Below are 11,290 nucleotides of genomic sequence, written 5' to 3'. Positions count from 1 at the left end.
AGATGTGATGAAGGCATATTTCTTGGTTATTATAATGAAATCAAAACATATAGATGTTATAACAAGAGACTGCAGATAATTGTGGAGAGTGCTAATATCAAAGTAGATGAGCTGAACAGAAGTCAAATCAGAGTTAAAAAGAAGGCACCGGTGTAGCACCTTTACCAGAACAGAGAGTTGAACCAGTTACTCTGGCAACATCAGAGAATTCTACAGTAACTGAAGAACAAGGAAGAGGAACAAAATGTTAGAAAACTCCTAGGTATGTGAGACTGAATCATTTAGAAGATCAAATCATCGGGGATAAGAGCAATGGAGTGATGACAAGAATAAGAATGGCAACTAATGAGGTATGTTTAATTTTACAAGTTGAGCTGGTATTAGTAATTGAAGCATGTCAATATGAACATTGGTTGAAAGCTATGGAAGAAAAATTAGATCAAATTGAGAAAAAAAACACATGGCCTTTGGCTTCCTGCCCTAAAAATAAAAATGTTATTGGAACTAAATGGGTTTTTACGAATAAATTGAATGAGGATGGTCAAGTTATAAGGAATAAAGCTAGATTGGTTTGTAAAGGATATTATCAGAAGGAAGGAATTGATTTTGCAGAGACTTTTGCACCTGTAGCTAGGATTGAAGTTGTAAGATTATTTTTTTGCCTATGCTACTTATAAAAACTATAAGGTTTATTAGATGGATGTTAAATGTGCATTTTTGAATGGGTATCTTGATGAGGAAGTTTATATTGAGCAACTTTATGGTTTTTCACTATCAAATGATTTAGATATGGTTTGCAAGTTAAGGAAAGCCTTAAAAGGACTAAAACAAGCACCAAGAGCTTGGTATGCAAGGTTGGATAAATATCTTTTGAAGCTTGGTTTTACTAAAGGCAATGCTGACAGTAATTTATATTAAAAAATCACATATGATGATATACTAATTGTTGAAGTATTTGTTGATGAAATTATTTTTGGAGGTGAAGATAAGTCATGCATAATTTTTTTTAATAATATGGAGAAAGAATTTGAGATGTCTATGATTGGTGAGATGAAATTTTTCTTAGGTCTGCAGATTACTCAGACTGACAAAGGTATTTTTATTTGTTAGACTAAATATGCTAAGGAATTTTTGAATAAATTTGGTATGGGAAATTATAAACCGCTAAGTACACCTATGGTTACAAGTGAGAAATTGACAAGAAAAGATGTTTCTACACCGGTAAATCCTACAAGATACAAATATATGATTGGAGGTCTTCTTTATTTGACTCAGACTAGGCTTGACATTATGAATCTTGTTTGTATTGTTTCAAGATTTCAGAGTGATCCTAGAGAAAATCATGAGATGGCGGTGAAAAGGATTTTTAGATACTTGCAAGGTACATCAGAATATGGTTTGTGGTACCCTAAGGATGATAACTTTACTTTATGTACATATACAGATGCTGATTGGGTTGGAGATGTTGATAACCAAAAAAGTACTTTCGATGGAGCTTTCTTTCTTGGAAAGAATTTGGTTTCATGGATCAACAAGAAACACTCATATACTTCTTTATCTACTATTGAAGCTGAGTATTTTGTTGTTGCTACTAATTGTACATATGTTCTATGGATGATGCAAATGTTGAAGGCTATCAAAGTGCATTGCACTAGACCGGTAGTTATTCACTGTGATAAGTCTGTTGTTATTGATATAACAAAGAATCCGGTATTTTATTCTAATACAAAGCACACATCTATCAAGTATAACTTTTTGAATGAAAAGGTGGAAGCAAATGAAGTTAGATTGGGTTATGTGAACACTAAAGAATAGATTGCAGATATTTTCACTAAACCATTATCCAAGGAATCATTTGACTACCTGAGAGACAGATTGGGAGTTTTTGCCCCTCTGGTAGAGACTTGATTGATGCGGTTTGAAATAAGTTCGACATGCATTATCAAAAATACTATTCATTTCGGCACTGATGTGGGATGCTACTGCTCAGGGGGAATAGTCAGCTTTGAGATTCTGAGGCTTATGCTTTTGCTTTGATATTTTTGTCAAACTTCTAACATTGATATCAAAGGGGGAGAGATATGGATATGAAAAGTAATAGGTAGAGATATTCAGAGCTATATGCGGGTGATTGTTGGCTGTCTTCCACAGGGGGAGACTTGTTTGACATTTCTCGGTACTTAGATGTTTTTCTCACATCTAGTGTTTCCATCAATGCCAAAGGGGGAGATTGTTGGCCATTTGATGGGATTGATTATGTGTTGCATTGATGTTTTGTCATTGATGCCAACACTAGTTGTTTGGATGCTTTATGGACACTCTTCTACTCCTAGTAGGTTGAGTGGTTTCTGGTTAACTTGGATCTGGCATGATCCGGCAGACTCCGATATAATTTGGTGATGGAATTAGCTTGCTCATGATACTTATACTCATATTTGGTCAGTTGGTTTTGGTCTAGAGATCCGATGCTATCCTTCTTTCTTAGAAGATTGGTTTCTGGTTTCGACGAGGGTTTCACCAACAGAGATTTTGATGGAGATCTTTGATGAATTGCATAAGTGGTGTTGGTTTTGCTTCTGATGGAGTTTCAGGATGCTGTTATTGATCATGTTCAAGACCTAGCAGATGGAGATCATTGCTGAAGCATATGGATCTATACTTGGTCTCGGTTGATCTAGGTTATGGACTGGCTTTAATGTAACATGTGGATATGACCTATTAATGTATTTTTAGGATGTCTTATGTGTTGATATTATTTGTTTGGTCTAAGGCCGACACGGTTTGTAATTATGTAATCAATTTATTATTTGGTAGCCGACTTGATTATTTATGGTTGAGGGTTTGTATATATAGATGCAAGATCTCATTGTAGATCATCATGGTTATTGTTACAGGTCATGGCCAAGGAATGTAATGTGTGTATAATGTAATATCATTCAGTTAGAGGAGTTGGTCGATCATTGGAGATCGAATTGGGTTTATGTTAGAGGATTTAGTCCTCCAGTATTAAGCTTAATCGAAACTGTACTTAGGCATAGGAGATTCTATCTTTTGGAGTTCAACACTTCTCTGAATTGTAGTTTGGATTTATATGTAGTCAGTGAGGCTCCTTTTTTGATGATAAGTGTGCTCTAGACTGTTGGCCTTCCTGCAAATGCAGGCCCCTCAATTGTAATTCACATACTTTTTGTAGAAGTATCTGACTGTGGGTAGACTTCCCACCGTGGTTTTTCTCTTTACCGGGTTTTTCACGTACAAATCTTGGTGTTGTGTGGATGGATTTTCTGTGATTATTGTTTATGCTTAATTAGATTAATTGCTATTCCAGTATTAATATTTTGGGTTCTAGTATTAAAGTTTTAATTGTTGAATGTTTCTGTAATTTGAGACAATTGATTCACCCCCCCCCCCCCCTCAGTTGTCTTTTGGTTATCTGAAATGTCTAATAAATACAAATTGCATTCATTATATCTGATCAATCATATACTTGTACCTTATAGGATTTACCAGTGTTGATGCATCTTTCTTTGTCAATTTCTCACTTGTAACCATAGGTGTACCAACCGGTTTTGAATTTTCCATACCAAATTTCTTCAATAAATCTCTAGCATACTTAGTTTGACAGATGAAAATAACTTTATCGGTTTGAGAAATCTACAAACCTAATAAAAATTCCATCTCCCCAATTATAGATATCTCAAATTCATTTTTCATATTTTTCAGAGAATTCCATACATAACTTATCCTCACCTCCAAAAATGATATCATCAACAAAGACTTCAACAATCAATATGTCATCATCAATGATATTATAATATAAATTACTGTCAACATTACCTTTAGTGAAACCAGGCTTCAAAAGATATTTATCCAATCTTGCATACCAAGCTCTAGGGGCTTGTTTCAATCCATATAAAGCTTTCCTTAACCTGCAAACCATTTTTTTGTCATTTGAAAGTGAAAGTCCATTAGCTTGCTCAATGTAAACTTCCTCTTCAATATCTCCATTCAGAAATGCACACTTAACATCCATCTAATAAAACTTGTAGTTCTTATGGGCAACATAAGCAAGAAATAATCTCACAGCTTCAATACTAGCTACTGGAGCAAAAGTTTCATCATAATCAATTCCTTCATTTTGAGAATATCCTCTACAAACCAATCTAGCTTTATTCTTCACAACTTTTCCATCTTCATTTAATTTATTCCTAAAAACTCATTTAGTTCCAATAACATTCTTATTTTTAGGTCGGGGAAGTAAAGTCCATGCATTATTCTTTTCTATCTGATCTTATTCTTCTTCCATAGCTCTCATCCAACATTCATCTTTACATGCTTCAATTACTGATGCTAGTTCAATTTGAGAAATTAAACATACCTCATCAGTTGCCAACCTTCTTCTTGTCATCACTCCATTGTTTTTATCTCCAATGATCCGATCTTCTGAATGATTTAACCTTACATACCGAGGAGTCTTCTGACTTTATGTTCCTCTGCTCAGATCTTCAGTTACTGTTGAATTTTCTAATACTATTGGAGTAACTGGTTCAACATTATGTTCTGGTGTTGGTGCTACCGGTTTAGTTATGATCATTTCCACTGTCAGTTCTCTCTCATAAGTTATGATTTGATTTCTGTTCTGGTCATCCACCTTGACATTAGTGCTCTCCATAATTCTCTACAATAGTTTGTTATAACATCTATATGCTTTGCTTTCATTAGAATAACCAAGAAATATCCCTTCATGACATCTAGTATCAAACTTTCCAATGGAATCATCTCTTTTGATATAGCATTTACTACCAAAGATTTTGAAATGCTTAATTGTAGGTATATGACCAAACCATAACTCATAAGGTGTCTTACCGATGTCTCCTTTGATATGAAATCTGTTGAATGTCTATACCGTCGTGCTAAAAAATTCTCTCTAGTAGATATGAGGCAAATTAGCTTTTGTTGGAGTTATCTTTTATTAGTTAATAATTATTTATTTAATTATTAGTCTATTATACTCTATGCTTAAGCTAAACTTAGGAATCTTATAATTCTTTAGGGTTTTCACCTTTAGGGTTTCGAGTATCCTCTTATAAGGATTCTCTCTTTGTATTTTCATTAACAACTATAATTATTGAATTGCATTCGTGTTGCACAATCAATATGACTCCTCTTTTCTGGATCTCTGAAATCTGGCCTCCATAGTTTTTTTGCTTCTCTCCTTTTGTGACAGGCTTGCATGCAGGTGATCTTTGGGAGATGTAGAGGTGATTTTTCCTCAACTCCAACATGGTATTAGAGCTCTAGATTTGCATGCCCCTGTTCTCTTCATGCGAGATTTTGGGCCTTGTTCTTTAGATTTGTGTTTTTGGGGGTTTGTGCAGTTGTTTTTTTCCATTTCTGGGGGTAGCTGATTTTTGGTACATTTTGGTGCCAAAAGAACCTCACAGTTGAATTCAGTAGACTGTTTCCACGAATTTTAATATTAAATTTGATATATTTTGGTGTCAAGTCTTCGGGAGGCAAAAAAAATTTAAGCCCAGGCCGTACGGCCTTGGGCATGTAGATCGAGGTAGTTTTTTTTTAATGGGTGTTGTTTGGTTTTTTAAAAAAAATAAAATTTTTGCTTTTGATTTTTTTTAAAAAATCGAAAAACGCAAGTTTTTTTAAACAAAAAAGAGGGCAAATTTTTGGGTACCCGCAGGGTACAACCTTGTAGGCCCCTTTTCCCCTACCGTGCCACTGACCATCGATCACTTGCTGCTTTGCCTTGTCCGTGGACCCCTATAGGGCCCGTGGTCCTCTCCCCACCGGTCGCTGCCGCCCGGAAACCCTACCCACCGGCCGGACCCGAAAACCCCATTGCTCGCCAAGCCTCACTGCCTACTAGGTCTCGCCGACTGCCTGCTGGTCCCACTGGCCGCTTGCCAGCCGACCACCCACTGCCCTTGCACCACTCCCGTGCCGCTTAGGAGCCACCGACCCATTTCCGACCACTCCTTATTTTTTTGGTGATCAAAATTTTTTGCTGGGCACCGTATTTTTTTTTGATGAGTTTTTCTAGGTAGATTGTTTTTTCAGTGGTGACGACCATCTAGACGTCAAATTTATGCTCACAGACTGATGACATCAGCACTGTGTAGGCAACCTTCAGACCTCTTCTAGGCCCATCTAGAGCACCTTTAGTCTTTTGGCCATATCTTGGGCATATGGAAGTGTTTTCTGACAAATCTTATATCATCAGAAAGATATTTCTGAGCTCTATCTAGATCTAGAGGTTTGAATTTTTTATTTTGATTTTTTTATTGGTGTTTTTTTCTTTCAAATCTAGAGGTTCATTTTTGCACTCTGGGAGACATAACTTGAGCATCCGAACTTCATTTTTTGAAAAAAATATATTGTTGGAAAGCTTGTTCTGTGTACTTTCCAGTCATATGGGTTTTCTTTCCAGATTCTTCTTTGGGTATATTTTATTCATTTTTTTTCTTTTCAACACTTTGGTGAATATCTTGGATGTTTTAGGTCCTGGGATCTCTTTCTTTGAGTAGGGTGTCTCATCTTTGGCTATTTTTTTTGTGTATTTCTAGCCTTATGTCTCTTCTGATCATTGTGGACTTTTTTTTGTAAGCATTTTCTTTATGCAAACACATTGAGATAAAGAGCCACTATGCATTGTATACTTGGGATCTTGCACATCTTGTACCTTATTGTACATGCACTACATTATAAAGTGTCATGGGGGGGTTGATGTTTGTCTTTGTTTGTCATCTACCTTTGTCACGTGAGTGTTCCTTCCATGATATTAGCCTCATGATGTGTGTCAAGTGAGTGTTCCTTCCATGACACTATGTACTTTCTTTGCATCTTCAATGCTCCTGGTTCTTCAATATGAAGTTCTTGTTGGCCATTCTTTTTAGTGTACCTATCCCTCTCCATTTTTAGCATTATGGGGAGGTTTTTCTTGTTGGTTCTAATGCTTCCTTGGTTTGATTGATCAAGTCTTTCGGCTGTATTGTTTCATGCCATCTGTATCTTCGAGTTCAGTTGTTTGTGTAAAGCTCTGATGCCAATAGTTAATAAGATGAGAGAGGGGGGGGTGAATCATACAAACTTAATCTCCAATATATTCAACAGATTCAACCTCGATAGCTTATACTTCAAAATATATAGCCAAAGCTGTAAAACATTCAAACTCATAAACAGATAACATCACAACACATATAACACCAGATTTAACATGGAAACCCAATAGGGAAAAACCACTGTGGGATTTCAGACCCGCTAAGAAATATACCCTTCTAGAGTATACTCGGTTAAAAGCAGATCCTGTTAAAGATTACAAACACATTGCTAGATGTGACTTGGTTAAGGGATTTCCCTTAGATCTGTTAGAATCTTGCACATTATTAGAAGTGACCTTGTCAAAGGATTTCAAACACTCAGCTAGAATGTTACCTTGCTAGAGGATTTACAAATAAGACTATTAGGTCCACTTGGTTACGAGATTTTCTGTCACTTACAAAATAAATAACAGTAATAAAATATATCTGCAACTTCACATTTGAAATGCTAAAGTAGATTCTATTTTCTCAAAACAATCTTGTCATAAGACTTATCTTGTCCCTTGTTGGGCTTGCTGGGTTTCTTAGTCTGTTCTTCAATCAGATCTTCAAGCTTTTATGCTTGGTAAACATTACTGTAGTATCATTGTGCATACATTTGCTGACATACATTTTTCATCAACAATTCCTTATTTATAAACAATTTGTAACCGCTTAATCTCCTTGATCACATTTCCCATGATCAATCTTAGCCATCAGATCATCAAACTTGACTAGGTTCAATGCATCCTTCGATCAGAAAAATGTTTTACCTTACCTTGGAACTTGTGCTAGGTTATTGCAGTTCAATCTATGTTGTAGATCTTTCTTTTGATTTTCCATTGCCGTAGATCCTTAACAAACTTCTTGTGCAACTTACCAATCATTTATTCATCTCCATCTCATCAACATCCTTCATTAAATAATGCTTTTATTCATGCAATGCGATCTATTATAACTTGGTTGTTACTCAGTTAATACTAAAATTCACTCGGTAGACATTCTGCCTTCTTTAACCAATATTGATAACCTTAGAGTTTACCGACTAGGTTCTTTGCTTGGTTACATAGTACAGTATTAAGCTTATAATCAACAACATATGTAGGATATCAAAACAATCAAAACAACATGATCTCATCATTGTCTAACTCGGTAATAGTTGCCCATTGAATAACTTATTTCTCCCCTTCATTATCACATTCTTTCTATGTCACTTACTGACCTCTTAATACTCATCAAAACATACTTCTCAAGATATGGCAAAATCATACTGAATTAGAAAATCAATTTCTTGACATCAATGATAAAATAATATTATTAAGACAATAATCATCCTTCTTCAGTTATATCAATATTCTCCAACAACCTTCTCAATATCCTTATTGAAATGCCAACAATCTCCTTTCTATTGAAATGCCAACAATCTCCCCCTTTGGCATTGATGGCATTACCAACTTTAAATGGCATTACCAACTTGATTTATTCCAACTGATTCAGATTTAGATTGCTGTATAGACTTCTCCTGTTATCCTTCAGCTATTTAAACCTTCTCCTGAAGTCTTCTCCCCCTGTCATTAGTCTTCTGTTATCTTCTCCATTTAGTCTATCTTCTCCATTTAGTCTTCTCCCCCTTTGACAACAATGCCAAAAAGAAAAAAAAGAACTAATTCATGGTTTCTTCCCCTGTGAAGTGATTGCCTTGCTGCGTTACACATGTATCATCTCAGTCTCGGTCAGAGCAACTTGTCTCTATTCACTATTTCCTACACACCTTTAGAAAACCTCCTAAAGTGCGTAAGTCAGCATCAATCCACAAATAATATTCTATAGAGTCATCGAATTGATGCTTTCACAAAACTCTGTCAGTGAGTAGAAGATAGGGGTAGGACCCCTAACTTGCTTTTGAGATACTCAAAAGTGTCCCTTGGCAGTGGCTTTGTGAAGATGTCTGTTATTTGCTCCTTTGAGCTGATATATTGTAGCACAACTTTCTTCTCTTGAACTTCTTCTCTGAGTGAATGATACTTTATAGAGATATGCTTTGTCTTAGAGTGCATTACTGTATTCTTTGAAATGTTAATGGCACTAGTATTATCACAGAATATAGTTACTGGCTTGGTAACATTTTCATTTATACCTTCCAACAGTTGCTTGATCCATGCTATATTGGTACAATTCAATGCTACAGCGACATATTTAGCTTCAACTGTTGACTGTGAAATGCATCCTTGTTTCTTGCTAAGCCAACTTACTAGTCTTTCTCCCAAGAAGAAAGCTCCACCACTTGTGCTTTTCCTATCATCAATGTTTCCTACCCAATCAACATCAGTATAAACTTTTAAATCAAAATCATTCATTTTTTCATATACTAAGCCATAATCTTCAGTGCCTCTCAGGTATCTGAAAATTCTCTTGATTGCTGTCATATGGGCTTCTTTGGGATTTGCAGAAAATCTTGCAACTATTCCTACTGCATGTGCTATATCCGGCCTGCTGTGAACAACATATTGCAACTTTCCAATCATGGATCGGTAAAGTGTCTCATCAACAGATGCAGATTCATCATTCTTTGATAGTTTACATTTAGTAGTCATAGGAGTACTTACAGGTTTAGAATCCTACGTTCCAAATTTCTTCAAGATTTCCTTTATGTACTTGGATTGAGTAATGAAATCTCATCTTTCACTTACAATATTTGTAAACCTATAAAATACTTTATCTCACCGATTAATGACATCTCAAATTCTTTGCACATTTCATTTCCAAAGTTCTTGCATAGAGAATCATTTCCACAAAAAATAATATCATCAACAAATATAGTTGAGATCAATACTCCATTGTCCTCATCATTCTTCATGTACATATTGTTGTTTTCACTTGTTCTTATAAAACCAATCTTGATTAAGTAAGAGTACAGTCTCTCATACCATGCTCTAGGTGCTTGTTTCAAACCATATAAAGCTTTGTTCAATTTACATACCTGATCTTTATTCTTGTCTTCAACAAATCCTTCAGGTTGTTCAATATAAACTTCTTCTTCTAGTATACCATTCAAAAATGCAGATTTAACATCCATTTGATATACCTTGAAATTTTTGAAAGCAGCATATGCCAACAATGTTCTTACTCCCTCAAGTCTAGCCACAGGTGCAAAAGTCTCACCATAATCTATTCCTTCTTCTTGACAATAACCTTTGCAAACTAGTCTTGCTTTATTCCGAATGACCTCACCTTTTTCATTTAGCTTGTTTCTGAAAATCCACTCTGTACCGATTATATTTTTGTCCTTTAGTCTTGGGACCAATGTCCATGTTTCATTCTTCTTGATTTGATCAATCTCTTTTGTCATAGCATTTACCCAATCTTCATTGTTAAATGCCTCTTTTATTATTCTCGGTTCAAATTTAGATATCAGATATGTGTTCTGTCTCAGTTTGTTCCTTGTCATCACTGGATCATCCTTATCTCCTATAATCTGACTTGATGCATGATTTCTTCTGACATATTTGGCTAATATAGGCTCGGTAGGCTCTATATGATCTTCTTCATCACTCGGTAACTAGATATTATCTTCATTTTCTTCAGCAACTTTCTCGGTAGGACTTCTCGGTTGAACATAAACAAACTCTTCATAATTTTCTGGTTCTTTGGAATTTCCTTCATCATTTCTTTCTGCAAATTCATCAATTTTCACATTTGCACTTTCCACTATTTTGTTACATGATTTGATAAGACATTTAAATGCTTTACTTCTAGAAGAATAACCAAGAAATGTTCCTTCCTTGCTTTTCTGATCAAACTTTCCATTTCTGTCATCCTTGTGAACATAGCATCTACTTCCAAAGATTTTAAAATAACTTACAATAGGTTTCTTGTCATACCAGATTTCTAATGGTGTCTTCATAGTTCCTTTCTTCAGTTGTACTTGGTTCAAGGTGTAAACTGCAGTGCTTATTGCTTCTCTCCAAAATGTTTGAGGTACCCTCTTTTCAATCATCAGGGTTTTGGCACAATCTACAATAGATCTATTTCTTCTTTCAGCTATCCCATTTTGCTGTGGAGTTCTCGGTGCAGATACTTGCCTTTTTATACCATGATCATTGCATAATAAGTTAAATTCATCAGAAGTGAACTCTCCTCCTCTATCAGATCTAAGACATTTCAGCTGTCTTCCTGTTTCATTTTCAACTCTTTCC

Source organism: Cryptomeria japonica, chromosome 10 (genome assembly GCF_030272615.1).
Source record: "Cryptomeria japonica chromosome 10, Sugi_1.0, whole genome shotgun sequence".
Lineage (NCBI taxonomy): Eukaryota > Viridiplantae > Streptophyta > Pinopsida > Cupressales > Cupressaceae > Cryptomeria > Cryptomeria japonica.
Note: the sequence above shows the minus strand (reverse complement) of the source record.